This window comes from Phocoena sinus, chromosome 18 (genome assembly GCF_008692025.1).
Source record: "Phocoena sinus isolate mPhoSin1 chromosome 18, mPhoSin1.pri, whole genome shotgun sequence".
Lineage (NCBI taxonomy): Eukaryota > Metazoa > Chordata > Mammalia > Artiodactyla > Phocoenidae > Phocoena > Phocoena sinus.
Window position 1 is genome coordinate 53,175,561 of NC_045780.1, and position 19,817 is coordinate 53,195,377.

Below are 19,817 nucleotides of genomic sequence, written 5' to 3' on the forward strand. Positions count from 1 at the left end.
AATTTCTGGAAGGTTCACATCATTCCCTGATAACAATAGCTCACTATGCCTAAACTGTCTGGATAAACAATATGGTCTATGCTGAACATCTGCTTTCCTCCTCAGAGTCTGGAATTTTGGTACATATGAGGCTGAAGATGCCTACGTAACCAGCGCTAAATAAAAACCCTGGGCACTGTGTTTCTAATGAGCGTCCCTGGTTCACACATGTTGTCACTACTTGTTAAGTGCATCTTCTTTGACTCCACTGGAAGAACCTCTGGAAATCTGTTCCTGTTTTTCCCCAGATTTTGCACCATATACTTTTTTCCCTTTGCTGATTTTGCTTTGTATCCTTTCACTGTAAGAAATCATAGCCATGAGTATGACTATATGCTCTGAGTTCTGTGAGTACTCCTAGTGAAATAATCAAACCTGGAGGTGGTCTTGAGGACTCCCAACACAGATAAAAATAAATAAAACTAAAAATAAATTAAAAAAAAAAAAAACTCAGTTTAATCACTCCAAATATGTTTTTAAAGAACATGTAAAGTTTAACACAAATTCTTACCTCTTCTTTTTTTATATCTTTTTCTTGGTGCTGAAAAAATTCTACCTTTAAGCTTCCTGATGATGGCTGCTCTGGAGGAGGTAGATAACTCTTTGTATTCACAGCATCAAAAAGTTTTTCCACAAATATCTGTGTCTCTAAAAATAAAACCAAAACCAGCATAGATTAAAAAACATTTGCTAAGATATTTATTCTCTACTTCTCCACATCAGTATGATGAAATATGCCTTGATTTTTTATAAATCTAAAAATTATACTAAGACCAACAGCTTCCCAACCAGTGTGCTATGGCACAAGTCCCATGGTAATACTGATCCATTCAATTCTCAGGATGCTGAGGGCTAGAATGGCTAGAGCCTCTGGGTCAGTCGCTCCCAGCCATCACTAGTCTCCATGTATCCTGCCTAGTGTGCCAAACAGAAATATTATCATTACCTAAATGCTGGCAAGGTGAAAAAATTTGAGAAGCACTGTGCTAGACAACATCCAAAGTAGGTTCCTAAGCAGTACTATCTTTCAGTCATTTTCTTAATCTCTTAAGAAAAAAATAACAGCATTCTTTAAGAATAAGCATATGGATGTTAATGAAAGAAAAGATTTCCATTATAAATAAGCTATGGATATAATCAATAATAATACTATTTGTTCAACTTTGTTACAGTTAGCGAGTCTGTCTCTTAGTGAATTCCTTTAACACTCTCTGAATCTTATTTTAAATAACTTTTTAAATTAGTATTTTTAAACCAAAGATCTTACCTTTTTGAAGAAATACATCCAGTTGATCAATACATAACGCCTTTAATTCTTTTTCACTTTTGTCTTTCTTTACCAAAGCGAGAACATATTTTGCCAGGGCTGATGGATCTGCATCACAGCTGAAGAAAAAAGCAATGTTGAAGGAAATATAACCATAAAAAATTGAACATTCTACGAATTCCAGTTACAAACTAATAGCATGATAGTTAAATGAGTTAATATATGTAAAAAAGCATCTGGTTCATAGAAAGCAATGAAGAAATATAAGTTTCTCTCCCTTATCTTAATATGCTTTACATGGTACATGTAGTCATCATTCAGTATTCTGCCAAATACACACTAATACATGTATTAAAGATTCAGTAGGCTCTATTATTAAAAAAAGAAGTTATAACAAATTATAAACAACACCAAAGCATCAAAAACTAATAATTAGTGTGGTACCAATAAAAATACCAAGAGGCGGGCTTCCCTGGTGGCACAGTGGTTGAGAGTCCGCCTGCTGATGCAGAGGACACGGATGTGCGCCCCAATCCGGGAAGATCCCACATGCCGCGGAGCAGCTGGGCCCATGAGCCATGGCCGCTGAGCCTGTGCGTCCGGAGCCTGTGCTCCACAACGGGAGAGGCCACACAGTGAGAGGCCCGCATACCGCAAAAAAAAAAAAAACATACCAAGAGGCTATTCTCCCCCAGAACAAGGTAAATAATGGTCAGAAAAACCCTGAAAAAGAGGACAATAAAGGGAAACTTGAAAACATACCACACAATACAGAATTTTAACGAAAGAAAAGCAAGTTTAGAAATAGACCCAAATATATATAGAAACATAAATTTTATAAAGGTGACATCCAAGTCAAGGAAGAAGGGATGAACTACAAAATAAATGGTACTGAGAAAACTTGGCAGCTGTCTTTCTAAAAAATTAAGTTGGACCCATAACTTATTCCATATACCACAGTAAAAACATGAAACCATTAAAGTATTAGAAGAAAACAAGAAAAAGTTATTTTACAACTCTGGAGTAATGAAGACCTTTTGAATTATGAGAGAAAATCCATATATTGCACAAGAGTAATTTGATTATACAAAAGCAAAAACTTAAGAATGTAAAAAAGACTTAAAAGTCAAATGAAATACTAAACAGAAAAAGAAATAAAAATGATTCTTAAATATGAGTAAAAATATAACATCATCCATAAGATAAATTCAAACTTAAGCTATACTGAAATATCATTTTTCTGTTATAAAGTTGATAAAATCTAAATATATGGAAACATATTCTGGAGGCAAGACAGAAACAATCAGTTTTCATACATTATTGCTGCTGAAAGTAAACTGGTAGCTCCTAGGGTATGGCAGTAAAAAGATCACAAATACAACTGACCCAGCAATTCTACTTCAATGAATTAACTTTACAGATATACTTACATGTTCAAAATGATATGTGTACAAGTCATTCAGTGTCACACTGATTGTAAAATCAAAAATCTGCAACTGTCCATTTACAGAGGACTGGAAAAAGAAAGTATACTAAATCTACACAAGGGAATGGGATACAGCAAAAGGACAAAAAAGAATGAGGAAGTTTTCATATCATGGAGAAATTTTCCTATCAATTTGTTAAGTTTAAAAAGCGAGATAGAGAAAAAACTTGTATAGTGTATTACCATTTGTGTGGGAAGAAAAGGAGATTATGTATTTGGGTTGGCTTATGTCTGAATAATGAATAGCTATACGTATAAACAAATAACTATGGTTATTTGTTGATGGGGGTAGGGAGTAGGAAGTGAAAAAGAAACAGGGTCAGGAGGGAAGAGGGAAAGTTTTTGATGCCCAAACCATGCCCATCCAATTGCTAAAAAGCAGATAATTGTTTTTCAACTAAGCTAAAGTTGCTACCTATTTAATTAAAGATCATTTTACAAGTTATGGTAAATAATAATAAAATAATAGCAATAGCTAAGCACTAACATTTACTGAACCCTCATTTGCGCCATGAACAGTGCTCCACACTTTACATTCTATATTTAGTTCTCATTTTACTGATGAAACTGAGGCTCAGGAAAAAGTTAAGCAAACTGCCCAAGACTACATGTAAATTAGTAACAGAACCAAGATTTAAACCTAAATTTCTTACTCTAAAGTCTGCTCTCTTAACCACTACACCAAATTGCTTCTTACAACGAGCTACCCAAAAACCAGACCTCCAATTTACTTACTGCTACAAACATCTAGTTACAGCCACCAACTCCCTATCCATCCTAGTAAAAGCCCCCTACAATACCTCCCTTAGTTGCTGTCTAAGGCACAGTTCCTCTAATTTACTTCCTCCTGTACTCTCCCCTCAGAGTCCACTATTTCAAACAACCTCTAAATTCCTCAGCCACGTTTGCCTCACTTTCTTTCTACTCTTCTTCTATGCCACCAACTTGGCAAAATCCCAAGTTAGAATCCACCCCCAGCTTAGATTTAACTTCCTAGCTTCTTAGTTTCATGCCAGTAACATAAATAATGCTCAGTAAATTAAATTTTCAAAGGATACTGATGACACAAAAAGACTTACCAATTACAGTTTTTAAAAAAAGACAAATACATTAGGGAATTACAGTAGGGAGAGATGACTACAAATGAGGGGGAGAGATAGGATAACCTAATAGTTCATTTGAGGAAAAACAGATACATACATGATACATGACATCCTTCAATTCATTTTTATCGCTCTTTATTGTAACAACTATTAGCAATTTTAACTCTAACAATACTAAACACAAAATAGAAATTCCACATGTTCTACCAAAAGTTCAAATGCTAGAATATTAATAAGGAACTTATACACATTAAAGCTAGAAAATACTTTAATACATATACCAAAAAGTCTTAATTCCTGTACATATCTGGAATGTAACGGTTTTACAGAATTATAGCAGTAACATGTCACTGAATCAAAAAGTACATCTTAAAGACACTGGACAGCTTTGGCTGCACAGTAGAAACACCTATGGAAAATCTGACTGCAAGTGAATCAACAGGTCTAATACAACCATCTGCATTTTGCTTTGTTTGTTTTATAAGAGCTGTACAGATAAGTATGATACAGTATCAGAGTTGAGAATTACTCTATTAAGGAACTAGTACAGCATTTATCATATAATGTTAAGACTCCTTAGTGTACATCTTTGTGGTGACTGTGACTTCAAACTCTTCAATCTTCCCTTCAAAAGGCAGAGCCCAATTCCCATTCTTTGCCTTGCTTCTGAACAAACAGAATACGGCAGAAGTGATGGTGTCTGATGTTTATGGTCAGACACCATCTAGGTCATTTGCAATTATATATATATTCTAGAGAAATCAGCTGCTATGTTTCAAGGACACTCAAGCAGCCTTACAGAGAGCACCATGTGGCTATGAAATGAGGGTTCCAGGGAGGACTAAGGTCTCTTGCCAAGAACCATACATGAATGAACATGGAAGCCGATTCTACAGACCCAGTGGAACCTTGAAACAACTGCAGCACTGACCAAAAGCTTGACCACAACCTCATGAAAGACTCAGAGCCAGAAATACCTAGCTAACCTGCTCCAAATTTCTGACCCACAGGAATGATATATGTCATGAGATGATAAATGTCTGCTGTGCTACTAAGTTAAGTTTCAGGGTAATCTGTTAGTAATTATATATCAACTTTTCTCATAGATCTATTTCCATTTATTTACAAAGACTTGAAGTGGGTTATAACCTAAACAGAAAAAAAAAATCATTTCAATGGTACATGAGATTTTTAAACACTTTCTCTTTGAAATTTATTTCAATATATTTATTTATACCAACAATTTTTTAAATGCAGACAAAGTGATTTGTGGTAAGTTAATTTTTTCATGTTTATCACAATGAGTATTAAATAATGCTAATATTAATAATGCTAATGTTAATATTGTGCATTAATATTAAATGCACAATATTAAAGATAATATTCATGTTGGTAATTTTGTGAGAAAAATTTTAGAGCCTGCTTTTCACTTAATTGCTAGTGAAGATGATGATATGACTCCAGAGACAATGGGCCATGAATTTTCCCATTTTTCTGAAACACCAATTAAACAAGGAATTTCCTTTAGCAAAAAGTCCACAGATAAGGATATAGGAAAGAGCTGGACAACAAATTCAAAGAAACTGGAGAGGCTGGGGTCAGCCTCTGTGATGAAATAAGCATGAAAAAATGGGACAATAATCTCATGATGTATCTACAGATACGCTTATATCTGGCAATCTGGTAACACTGCATGAGAGACCATGAAACAGTACTTTCTCATGTTAGGTAACCTGAATAAGCACAATCAACTAAACATTAACCTAACTAGACACCAAGCTGAACATACTTCAGTTTACTGGAAATCACTGTGATACATAATACTATCACTGTGTTATACAGTTTTATTGCAACTGTTAATGAACAAATTCAGAATCTCTACATTGAGTCCAAATGCTATAGTCTGATTGAGTATTGGCTTGATTGTTGTAGTGAATTTTCAACTTAATAACAGCCTTTCTAATAACTGTCACTTTACATTTCTCTTAGCTAAACACCAAATCTATTCCATTCCCTCCATTATTTTTTAAACAGGACACTTTAAAAGTGAATTAAAATGTTAGCAGCTAAAACTGTGGAGAAAGACTTTTGCGATTTTTAAAAAATTATTGTGGCCTAGAATACAGTTTTATAAAACAGCAAGATAAACTCCTATACAATCTCTGCTCAACATCTTCTATTAGAAGCAATTCAAACCAAATCAAGAACCAAAAAAAAGCCACAACAATCATAATGAATTAACTACCATACAAAAAAATGTTAAATACTTAAAATAGTCTGAAAGGTAGATTACTTTCTAAAATTTGTTAGACTGCAAATTACATAGTAGAAGCAAGGTTTACAATTTCACATTTAACAACAAAACAGGTAAATATGCATTTGGGAGGTAATTTTTCTTAAGTCCTATAGGAAGCCACTTCATTTTTATTTTAATAACTTTTGAAAACAAAAAAGGTATGTAGTTACAAATTATAGCTAAGTAAAAAATAATTTGAACCACAGAAGTTTAATAATATACCAAAATGTTATGGATCAGGGACAAAAGGCAAACTGTGTGTTCTCTTTTCTATTTATCTTAATTAAAAGTACCAATGCTACTTCATCTGAACATCTAGCAATAATAACCTGCTATGCAAAATTAATGAAGTAAAAAAGTTTAAATTACTGAATCAAAAGAAAACTATATTCTGATAGTAAGGGGTTACTTTTAAAAACTGTCTCCATGGTAAGCAAGATTGTTCACGAGGTACTTTACTATACCAGTTGGTACTGCTGATGATAGGTTTGTGATTTGAATGACACATTATCTTGTCAAAGCTAGTCTTTACCCTCTGCTACACTGCCAGCATTCTAGAAACATGTGAAAGAAAAGTGGGGCTGAAATCTTCTTTCAGATCAGGGAAACAGAAAAAAAGAATCAGATTTTGAAAATGTTAAGGACAAAGAAAATACTGAAACAGTGACAAACTTCACTCTTACCTTAGAAAACAGGCTGAATTCCCACTAAGTCTGTTCCATAAGTACTTCTAAGCCCAGCAAAAATATAATCTGCCAATAAAGTACAATTCTGACCACAGAGTGCTCCAACTTCAATTACCCTTCTGTGTGTGTGTTGGGGGTAGGAGGGTGGGAGCAGTGAGGGCATAGAAGGAGGGGAGCAGGGAAAACACAACAAAAACCAGAAACTACAAAATAAAGAAGACATGGCTTACCAATAGCACTGGGGAAGGTGGGGTGAAGGGGAAGCAACTAAGTATTTCAACTTACAAAAGTCAAATGAGATAAAGCATTGAAATGGAAGAAAATCATAACCAGAGAGGAAACAGTGCAGCTCTCCCATGCAGTAGGGAGTGCCACTGCTTTCACTTCTAGGTGCCACCTTTTATAAATATATAAACAAAGTCAAACATTCTTAGAAAATGACCAGAATGGTAAATGGGTATCATTATCAGATAACTTGCTAGGGATTCTTGTGTAGCCAGACAATACACACACAGAAGGCATTCTCATATAAACAAGTGCTCCGAAGAGAAAAAAATGCCAGGTAATGGGATAAACTATAGAAGAGGAATGAAGGGAAAAAAAGAGGAAGAAAGAAAACGGAGGGAGGAGAAGGAATGAATGAGGAGATCCTAGATAAGATTATCAGGTAAGGATATTTAAACAGGGTCAGAATTTAAATAGGGAACAGAATGTAGTGCAAGCAAGCTTTTTGGCTTTCTGGAAAAAGGTCAGCCCAGGCAGAGGGAACCAACAGAAAAGGGCTGACGTGGGTATCTACTGATACTTGACTCATGAGGGATATGAGACCAGTGTTCCATTCCATCCAAATGTGTCATGCACATTTGGATTTCTAATCTCTCACCTTTGTTAAGGATTTAAAATTTACATCAGATCACTATGAAGTCATTCAAACCAATGATTTTAAAGGCTTAAAAATAAAATTTTATCAATCTCTGAATATATTCAGTTAAGGATACAACTAATAATAATGCCCCTGAAAAGCATGGGTGAATATCTAAGAGGGTCTTTCTCCTCCAGCTGTATCTGGGAAGGAGAGCACATGCACTAAATAAGTTAGAAAAGCCAAAGCAGTGCAGAAAATCAAATGTTTTAATAAAATCTCCCAAAAGAACTTAATTTTCTTAAGAAAGACTTCAAAAAACATGAATCAAATAACTGAGACACTTTGCTGTACAGCAGAGATCAGCACAACACTGTAAATCAACTATACCTCAATTAAAAAAAGAATCACCCCTAGATATAAAGGTTCTAATTAATCTTCCTAACACACTCATCATATTAGTTTTTACTTTTTAATTTAGTACTTTCAAAATAGTAATGAGACAGTGAAGCAAAAAACAAAAAGCTAACACACCAGTACAATATTTCAAAAAGAAGTTTGTTTTGTTTTGCCCAAGTTTTTTGGAGGCTTTAGAAATTCAGTGGAAGATAACTGATGAAATTTTACCCAAGCTTCCATTTTCAGTAATCTTGAGAAGGAGGAGCTGGAGGTGGCAGTGGGAATTAAAAATTAAATTTAAATATGTTAACTCAGTCACTTTAGAACACGGATATACACCCACGTCTGTTCCTACCAAATTTTCACTTTATATTCAAGAAAAATATCTAATTTACATCAAAGTCATGCAATTATATTCTGTACACAGAATTACTCTTTTAAAAACCCAAATTCCATTGCAACAAACATACTATATACATTGAAAAATTCAATTACCATAGTTTATTATACAGTTTCATCCAATTCAAAAAAAGAGTAAAACATAGATTATTTGTATGTAGTAATTAGTTACAGCAAAGGTTACTCATAAAGAATTATTACATACCCACTTTATTCTACAAAATAAAATGACCACCACAAAATAAGCATATGTAAACATGATACATCCATGAGCATCACATGAACCACTTAGCACTGCACAAACTTAGTACAAAACATGTAATTATAATGCTGAATACTATTCAGTTAGTTCCTTCATTCCCTTATATTACCCCCAAGAAATGGCAGGAATTCCTCCTTACCTTGAGAGCAGTGGTTCTCAAACTTTTTGGTCTCAGAATCTTTTTACACTTTAAAAATGACAGAGGACCCAGAAAAGCTTTTATTTAAAAGCCAGTATTTACCATATTAAAATTTAAAAATGAGAAAATTCTAAATTATTTAGTTTAAAATAACTAAATAAATCCATTATGATTTAACTATAAATACCTGGGGTTGGGGGACAGGAGGAGTAATCAAAAGGAGGAACTTATTGATATAAATAAATGGGAAGTCCAAGAGTAGGATTGACTTTAGGCAGAGCTGGATCCAGGAGTTCAAATGATGTTACCAGGACACTCCCTTTCTATTCTGCTTTCCTTTGAACTTGCATTATTTTGAGGCAGGCACACATGGCAACAAAAATAGCCCTGAGCAGTTCTGGGCTTACATTATTCTGACAGCTAGTGAAGCCAGAGAAAATAGCCTCCCCTCTCTCCCAGAGCATCATATTGGTCCTTGAAAATGACTGACCTTCTCCAGTTTGAGCTATACCCCCACTGCAATGCAGGGATGGGCAGAGCTCGATAACTAATAGCCTCACCTGAAACTAAACACAGGAATCCCCTGCTTTTCAAAAGTTCGCTTTATGCCCCTTTGTGAAGCTTTTACAGAAGACCTACATTGGTAACTACTAACCACAAGAAATTCAGAAAGAATTTTCACTTTTATGAGAAAAGGTGAAAAACATAAATAGTGTCCAGCATTTGTTTTGCAGCAAGTTGTATAGAGGTAGCCCGTACCATAAGCAGCCAGAGTGGCACTGCCCAGATCCTTCCCCAAGAACTACACTGGGCATCTCAGCATCAAGCTGCCATAGCAGCTTGAACTGTGTCTGTTCAGAACTGTGTCTGTGAGCAGCTATGTTTTATCTCAATTTATTTTGTGCATCCATTGACAAGATGTGTCCTAAAGTAACTGCTTCTTCACTTTACGCCATTTCAGCTGACGAAAAGTTTCACAGGAACACTCTATTTCAGATATCAGGGGAAACCTGTACCCTATATTTTTTGTGAATAAAGTTATATTCCCACACCAAAATTAAAATTTAGTAAGAAGATTGACAACGGTTCTTTTTTTTTGCAAATACTATTAATGTCTGCCTTAAATAATAGACTGATACTTACATCTACTTTTATATTCAATCTGTTGTGATACCCTGTTTTGGTTGAAATATAAAATCTGGCCTCACATAGGTATACAGTTGGGAAAGTGGGGACCTCACAGACTCCATGAAAGGGTCTCAGGAAGCTCTAGGAGTCCTCACACCACATTTGAGAATCGCTGCTTTAGAAGTGATTCAGAAAGTATGTGTTAAGCGTTTAATTCAAAGACAAAGTCAGTCTTCACACTCCCAAAGACCCAATAATCAGACTGTATACTGCTCAGTGCAAAAAGCAGTAGCCCAAAGAGCAAATTGAGCACAGATAGGTGTGGTTATAGAATCATGTCATAGAATTCTCTCTTAAAAGAAAAGCGGAACTGCAGATGAAATGCTGATATGGCAGCCCACAACAAAACTCCATTATTTCTTGTACGTTTTACATTCTAATTCACAGCTGAGGAAGAATCAAATTCTCTGGGAAAGGGCTCTGGGGCTTCCAAAGGCCACCCCTTCAGTTACTTATATGTGGATTCACATTTACCTAGTTACAATACATATTTGAAGCGCTTATTCCCTTCAGTTACTAAGAGACAGGAGAGGTTAGGAAACATTTTCTCTCTTGACCAAGAAGGGGCAGAATTATCCAAAAGAAATAGCACTAAGACTAGAAATGTGAAAAACCTAGTTCTGTCATTCTGTTTTCAACTAAATTCTTACAAACTGTTTCCTCATATATTAAAAAAAAAAAATTCAGGCTAATGCTGTGTGGCTGTATGGTATACTCCTGGGTTTTTTCTAATATTGCCACAACAGTTTTCTAATACTGCTATCAAATCACGCTGAAATTTTTTCATTAGAAAGGTTATACTTTTCACCTCACAAATCTCAGGACTAAAGAAACTAAGCTTCAGTTTCCTTATCTGAGAGAACAGCTGCTCTGCCAAATTAGAAATAATTACAAATAAATATGACTGCAAATAAGAAAGCATTTTATTAACCTGCCAAACACCGGAACAAATGGACCACTAAAGAATGAAATAAAATAAAAATTTGAAGTAATAAGATGCCTATTATTGCCACCCCCTTAGAATAGGTGTTAAAATCTAGCTACTATATTTTAAGCACTATTCCCTTTCAAATCTATGTTGTCTTCTAAGCCAAACTAACAGCTTTTCCTTGAAGCAGTCTGGTATTATTAAAAAAAAAAAAAAAAAAAAAAGCACAGAAATGAACTCCAAAAACCCAGGGGTTTTCAGATTTCTAGTCTGATATCATCTTACTTTATTCATTAGTTACATAATTCTGGGTTAGCATTCTATTTCTCTAGGCTTCAGTTTTCTCATTTTTAAAACAAAGGTGCTGAACCATACAATCTGACAAAGTGGGTCATTTTTTAGGAATAAGATGCAAAGCTTTCATCGTCATTACACTCCCCTACTCTCATTCCCAGGAACTTTAACTGAACTTAAAAATAATTCAGTATGTAATCTGAAAAAAAATTTTTTTCCTCTAGGTCTTTTTCAAAAGCCATATAATTCCCTTTTCTGAACACTCATGAGCAAAGTTTGAGCCTCTGGGAAGGATAAAGAATAACTAAATTCTACTAGGTAGAAACACTTTACATAATTTTTCTGAATTGCCAGACCTTAAGATCTGCACATATTTCTACCACTGTTCAAATGTTACTACTGGTGTGCTTGTCTGTTTCAGACTAGGTAACTATGTCTACCTTTTCCCTAGAACCAATCACACTGGTTGAGAAGTATCTACTAATTATCACAGTATGTAATAGCATACTAAGTCAGGGGCATATCAACCAAAACTCACAAAAAAACAATTCTCAGTTTAGGTCAAACCCAATTATTACAAATACAAAGGTGTGCCAACAGTTTAAAAAGCTGTCACAGATACCAAAAAAGGTCAATAAAAAAGCCCACAAGCATTCTGACAAGTCCTTCCTAGTTGCTTTTTCTTCCATATTCTGACTGCTTCAATGGCCCTCATATATATCCAGTACATATGTTCTAAGTATATTACCTCTCTCTTCCTACCTCCTGCCAAAGCCCAAATTTAGGCATTTTACAACTCACTCTTAAAACTAGAATTAAAAAACTAGTTAATCTTCCTTGTCTCCAAAATGTTACAACTTAATCAAATCTCTAAGCACCATAGTTTCATTCTTAAAAAGAGATGTGACCAGGTTACTCTGCTACTTTAATTAACCTTCCCAGTATCCCATTACCTAGTCCCCAAAATGTCCAAACACTTCAACATGGTAATAAAACCTTTTTAATATGAAACCAACAAAGGCTAGCTGGAGTCAAAAACCTTTTCCTACCCATAATGAACAGTCATAATTCTTCATAGAACATAACTATTCATCCAATTTGGGGCACTCAATGTCATCAGAAGCTTCAAAACTACACAGGGACTTCCCTGATGGCACAGTGGTTAAGAATTCACCTGCCAATGCAGGGGACACAGGTTCAAGCCCTGGTCCGGGAAGATCCCACATGCCGCAGAGCAACTAAGCCCGTGCGCCACAACTACTGAGCCTGTGCTCTAGAGCCCATGAGCCACAACTACTGAGCCTGTGTGCCACAACTACTGAAACCCATGCGCCTAGAGCCCATGCTCCGCAACAAGAGAAGCCACTGCAATAATAAGCCCTCACACCACAGCAAAGAGTAGCCCCCACTCAATTAGAGGAAGCCCACCCGCAGCAACAAAGACCCAACACAGCCATAAATTAATTAATTAATTTTAAAAAAAAACTTTAACACAATCCAATTTGAGAAAGTTCTTGAAAAACTTTCACAGCCTGGTAAGTACAAGTTTATAAAACAGTTTTCAAAATAAGATCTATCTCTTTCACAGTCTGTTATTATAAAAAATTAAACTTTTTGAAAATGTAAAATAAGTACTTCAGCTATCATTAAAGAAAATATATAAAAATAACAAGAGTCACACTGATAATTTCTTTTTAAAATGCCCTAAAAAGGTTAAGTTATAGGTTTCAAAATACTTCTTGCACTTAAACTATATTAAAAAGAGCAACAAATGATCTGCTGAACTGCTATTAGTGCTTATATGTAGGACTTGACATCATTCAAATGTTTTTTATTTATAATAACTGACTTCAAGATTTGGGGGTTTTTTTTCCGTATCAACTTTTAAACTGCCAGTAAGCAGTGGAAAATTAATAAATGGAGAATATAGGCAGAGCAGTTGTTTTGTTGCTCCTTCCCTTTTCTTTTGTAGGGTAACCACCCAATTCTCTGTGAAGGCCTGGAATGCCTAAGAGGAGTTTTGCTCAGCCCTCCTGTTCTACTCTCAGACTTTGCTAGCTGAAAGCTGGGAGTGCCTTGGTAGATCTCTTCTACTTCTCCTTCCTTGCTTGCAGAACTACTCTTGTGTTTTTAGTTGGTAAGTGTTGAGTGGTTGTACACTTAGTTGTTTTATGATATTGTTCTATTGCCACTGTCCTCCAATGATTATGAAGAGAAATTAGCGACCATTTAAGTCTTTGTTTTCCTGTATGTATCTGTCTTTTTTTCTCCCTTTGGCTACTTTTAAGATTGTTTTTATTTGGTCAGCAGTTTGACTACAATATGCTTAAGGCTGTGTGTGTGTGTGTGTGTGTGTGTGTATTTTATCCTGTTTGGTTTTGCCAATTTGGATCTATGTTTTGATGTCTTTCATCAGTTTTGGAAAGTCCTTGGTCATTATGTCTTCCAACATTTTTTCTGCCTCATTTTTCTTTCCTTTTTCTAAGACTTCAGTAACTTGTATTTTAGATTACTTGATACTATCCTACAGATCTCAGATGTATCTTTTAAAATTACTTTTGTCCCTTTGTTTTCGGTTTGGATATTTTCTATTTTCCTACATTAAAGTTCACTGCTATTTTTTTCCTCTATGGTGTCCAGTCTGTTGCAAAGAAGAATTATTTCTGTTACAGTTTTCATTTCTAGGTTTTTCCATTAAGCTCTTTTTAATAGCTTCTGTGTATTAGCTGAAGTTCCCCATATCTTTATGCATGCTGTCCACATGTTCAAATAAATTCTTTAGCATTTTTATCATAGTTATTTTAAAGTCCTTGATTAAAAATTCTATTATTTGAGTCATCTCTGGGTAAGTTTCCATTGACTATTTCTTCTCATGTGGATCTTATTTTCTTACTATTTTGTGTTCCTTGTTATTTGATCTTATGTTGAACGTTTTGTGTAAAAGAACAATGAGGTGAATGGAGACTGAAGTAAATAAGATTTACCTTCAGTAAATGCCATGCCCTTTTGTCAGGCCACTAGAGTGGAGTCACTTGTTCTGTAATTGACATGGTTTGGGCTTTGTAAGAAGCTTTAGTTTGATTCAGTTCACCACTGGCTTCAAATGTTTTGAGGGCATGATCAGGATTTTCCCTTTCATAAAAACTGGAATCTCAGCATTAACAAGATTCTGGATACTTGCCTGTGCTTTACCTCCAGGCTCCAAGCTTTTGAAACTAAAAGAAAAATATAAAACCAATGACATAAAGAGGGAAAGGCCAGCAAACTAAATTCAAAGTAGGAAAAAAGGAAATAATAAAAATATAATATTGAAACAGAAAACAATCAACAAAGCTAATACTGTTCTCGGAAATGATGAATAAAATTGACAAACTTAGCAAAACTGGTCAATAAAAGAGTAATATTACCAACGTCAGGTATAATTTTTAAAAGGGGAGGGGGAGCATCACAATAGATTCTAGTCATTATATGAATAGTAAGGCAACAACAGAAACAACTCTATGTCAATAAATCTGGCAACTTAAAAGGAAAATCCTTGAAAAACATAAATTACCAAAAGTGACACAAGAAGAAACAGAATACCTAAACAGACCTATACCTATTAAAGAAACTGATTTCATAATAAAAAGTCCATTTCACAACAAAATCTTCAGTTTCAGATGGTTTCATCAGTGAAGTCTACCAAACATTTTAAAGAAAAAATAAAATGCAGATAGCCCTCATAAACAAAACCAAAACCTCTTAACAAAATATTAGCAAATCACATCCAGTAATATGTATAAAAATGATAATACATCATGACCAAGCAGGGTTTATCTCCTGAATGCAAGGCTGGCTTAACATTTGAAAACCAATCCATGTAATACACAATATTAACAGAAAAAGAGAGAAAACCCCTATGATCATCTCAATAAATGTAGACAAAAGAATTTGACAAATTCAATACCTTTTCATGACAAAAACACTCTGCAAAGTAAGAATAAAAGAGAATTTCCTCAATCTGGTATTTAAAAGGCAGTTTTAAAAAAAATCTAGGGATTCCCTGCTGGTGCAGTGGTTGAAAGTCCACCTACCAATGCAAGGGTTCGTGCCCCGGTCCGGGAAGATCCCACATGCTGCGGAGCGGCTAGGCCCGTGAGCCATGCCCACTGAGCCTGCGCGTCTAGAGCCTGTGCTCCGCAACGGAAGAGGCCACAACAGTGAGAGGCCTGCGTACCGCGAAAAAAAAAAAAAAAAAAAGTCTAGCACAGGGCACTTCCCTGGTAGTCCAGTGGTAAAGAATCTGCCTTTCAATGCAGGGGACACAGGTTCAATCCCTGGTCGGGGAACTAAGACCCCACATGCTACAGGGCAACTAAGCCCGCACACCACAACGACTGAGCTCGCACGCCACAACTAGAGAGCCCATGCGCCCTGGAGCCCGCACAACACAACTAGAGAGAGAAAACCCGCACGCCACAACTAGAGAGAAGCCTGCACGCCAAAACAAAAGATCCCGCATGCCTCAACAAAGATCCCGCGTGCTGCAACTAAGACCTGACACGGCCAAAAAAAACAATCTAGCACTAACATCAGTTAATACTGAAACATTAAGTCTCTCTCCCCTAAGATTGAGACAAAACAAGAATGTCCACTCTTACCACTTCAATTTAACTTGTACTGTCTGTCGTTCCTAACCAGTTCAGTAAGAAATGAAGGCATAAAAAATCAGAAAGTAAAACTGTCATTAATCACAGGTGACATGACTGGTAAAAGAAATTCCAAAGAATCTATAAAATAGCTACTATAACTAATAAGTGTACTTAGAAAGTTGCAGAATAAAGTCAATATGCAAAAATCAATCATATTTCTATAAACAAAGAAAATTGAAAAATTAAATTTTAATGATTTTATAAAACATCACGTACCCAGTGAAAAAAAATCTAACAAAAGATTTACAAGGACTCCACACGGAGAGCTACAAAACATTGCCAGGAGAAATTAAGCTTGAATAAATGGAGAGATTACCACATTCATGAACTGGAAGACTAAATATTATGAAGATGTTCTTTCTTCTAAAATTGATCTCTACATTCAACACATCCCTATCAACAATCACACAGGCTTTCTTGCAGAAACTGAAAGGCTGATTCTCATCTTTATAGGGAAATGCCAAGAACCCAGCATAACTCAATCTTTTAAAAGGACAAACTAGGAGGACTCATATAACCTGATTTTAAAACTTATTATAAAGGTAGTTAGCTTTAGACAGTGTGGTATAAGCATCATAATAAATAAATATCACTGGACGAAGACAGAGTCCAGAAATAGACTCATATATAGTTAATCATCAACCAACATGCCAAATATCATTGGACCAAGACAGAATCCAGAAATAGACTTATACATACACTTAATTATCAACCAACGTGCCAAGTCACCCAATGGGAAAAGGAATGTCTTTTTAGGAACCATTTCTGGAAAACTTAATATACTTATTAAAGAAAAAAAAGGAGCCATTTAGCCCTATCTCATTCCACATCCATTTTTGTTTGTTTGTTTTTCGTTTCTCGACTCCAAACAGCCTTGAGCCAGGGCAGCCAGTGCTTGTCTGGGAGTCCTTCTGAGTGCTTCTGAACGAAATGAGCTTTGGCAGCTGCTGGGGACTCAGGGAAGAGGCTGCTCCTGGCCAGGGTCAACCTGCCACAGGAATAGACTACTGGGCTGGCTCACCAAAACTGATACCAAACGCAAGTTCGTTTGCCTGAGAGACACACAGTTAGGCCAAACAAACCAAAATGTCGGAGTCTGGCACTGAGAAACGATTACTGCAGGGCCAAGTAAGAACAGGTGGCTTGTGCTCAAAAAACCCGAACTCCTCCATATGCATTTTTTTTAAATTCATTTGAGATGAACAGACCTGAACATAAAACCAAGAGGCAGAAAATTTCTAGAACATAGAATATCTTTATGATGTTGGAGGAGATAAAGGCTTCTTAGACACAAAGAGCACTAACCATAAAAGAAAAATAAATTGGACTTAATAAAAATTAAAAATTTCTGCTCACGAAATGACATCATTATACAATAGTCCCCCCTTATCCATGGGGGAAATATGTTTCAAGACACCCACTGGGAGGGGGGGTGTGAAACCAGTGAAACCACAAATACACCCTATATACACTACATTTTTTCCCACACAGATATACCTATGATAAAGTTTAATATGTAAATTAGTCCAGTAAGAGATTAACAACAATAATAAAATAGAACAATTATAACAATATACTGTAATAAAAGTTATGTAAGTGTAGTCTCTCTCTCCACCTTTCAAAATACTTTAGTACAAATTGAATGCCTTTTCCATCTTAAGCATTTATCACACACAGTTGCTGCAACTTTTTTGCAGTTTGAAGTGTGACAGCAAAACCAGAAAGAATTTTTTTCCTTCTTCACAATTTCACAGAAGATTCATTCTTACTGTAAATCTCAGTAACTTCAGTACTGAATTTTTTCTTTCCTTATCAAGTCGAGAATTTTCACCTTTTCGCTTAAAGGAAGCACTTTATGGCTTCTCTTTGGTATATCCACACTGCCAGCGTCACTGCTGTCGCATGTTGTGGTCATTGTTAAGTAAAATAAGGGTTACTTGAGCACAAGCGCTGCAATACCATGAGAGCTGACCTGATAACCAGGACAGCTACTAAGTGACTAACAGGTGGGATATGCTGGACAAAGGATTAATTCACATCTCGGGCAGGACAGTGCAAGATTTCATCATGCTACTCAGAACAGCATGCAATTTAAAACTTATAAATTGTTTACTTCTGGAATTTTCCATTTAATATTTTCAAACAGCAGCTCATCACAGGTAACTGAAACCACAGAAAGCAAAAGCACAGATAAGGGGGGACTACTGTATAAAAGTCACAGAGTGGGGAAAAAATCTGCAGTACATGTATTGTATATGAATAAAGAGCTCCTATAAGTCAACAATAAAAGACAGGACAATTTTAAAAATAAGCAAGACTTAGATACTTTACAAAAGATATGACAGTCAATAAGCACATGGAAAGGTCCTCAAAAGCATTAGTCATCAGGAAAATGCAAATTAAAACCATAAAGAGAATTAAACTGTCAGTCCAAAAAAGGAAAGATGCCATTTTATACTCACTCTAAAGGTTTAAAAAGAAACAACAAAAAAAAAAACCCTTGACAATACTAAATATTGCTGCGGATATGGAGCAACTGGAATTCTCATAAATCACAGGTAGCAACAATTAGGCAGTTTCTTATAATAGAAAACATACATCTATCTACCCTATGATCTAGCAAATATCCTCCTAGGTATTTACCCAAAAAAAATATTTCCACAAAGACTTGAATAAGAATATTCATAGCAGCCACATTCATAATGCCAAAGTTAGAAAGTAGATGCCTTTGTTGGAGAGGGAAAGAAAAACCCAGAAAGAGGCACAAGAGAATGTTCCAGAGAATGTTCTAGATCCTGTTTTATACAGTGATTACATAGGCGTATATAACTGTCAAAACTTATGCATTTGAGCTTCCCTGGTGGTGCAGTGGTTGAGAATCTGCCTGCCAATGCAGGGGACACAGGTTCAAGCCCTGATCTGGGAAGATCCCACATGCCGTGGAGCAACTAGGCCCGTGAGCCACAACTACTGAGCCTGCACATCTGGAGCCTGTGCTCCCAACAAGAGAGGCCGCGATAGTGAGAGGCCGGCGCACCGCGATGAAGAGTGGCCCCTGCTTGCCGCAACTAGAGAAAGCCCTTGCACAGAAACAAAGACCCAACACAGCCAAAAATTAATTAATTAAATTTTTTAAAAATTAAAAAATAAAAAAGAAACTGCCAAAAAAAAAACCTTATGCAACTAATGTTTATGTTAAGTATAAATTGACACATGATAGATATATACACCATAGTACTATTTGTTCAGTAAATCAATAAAGGCTGGTTAAATAAATTATGGTACACACGTTACATTAAAATGCCATGCAACCGTTAAAAAGGGGGCAAGTCTCTTACGTTTTATATTGAATGACCTCCAAGTATGAAACCAGTTATATAAAAAAAAAGAAAAATATATATAAACATATTTGCTTGTACATAGGCAAAATATCGCAGTGAGAACCAATGAGTAACATATCTCCAACATACTCCATTGTTTCATATACACACAAAATACTAAATATAACCTCAAGTTAAAAATAAACTTTTACCTATTTCAGAAGTTACTATCTGTAAACTGAAAAGGATTTTTCCACAGAAACAAGGTGGTAGGAGGGTAGTGAGTAAGTCTAGTAGGAAGCATTTACCATCCACTCGTTTCACTCATTCTCTGTTCTCTGGGACTAACGAAGCAGGAGGAAGAAAAAAAATTCCTAGAAGCCTACATTTAGCTCAAGTTTGAGTTATTCATTCTCAAAATGTACACACCAAACACCGTAATATCTTATTTTCCATTT

The 19,817-nt window shown here is 35.6% G+C and overlaps 1 protein-coding gene across 15 annotated transcripts in view; it reads right to left on the reverse strand.

Annotated features, from left to right (window-relative positions):
• Positions 1-19,817, reverse strand: part of RBM26 (RNA binding motif protein 26) — an 82,493-nt gene that overhangs the window by 54,125 nt on the left and 8,551 nt on the right. For 13 of the 15 annotated variants that reach the window (XM_032610804.1, XM_032610805.1, XM_032610809.1 and 10 more), the window contains exons 1-2: positions 1,307-1,422; positions 551-687 (exon numbers count right to left, since the gene is read on the reverse strand). The gene's annotated coding sequence lies outside the window, so the exon portion shown is untranslated. Of the gene's footprint in view, positions 1-550; positions 688-1,306; positions 1,426-19,817 lie in introns of those variants that run through there. The other 2 variants (XM_032610812.1, XM_032610811.1) reach the window with 1 other exon arrangement.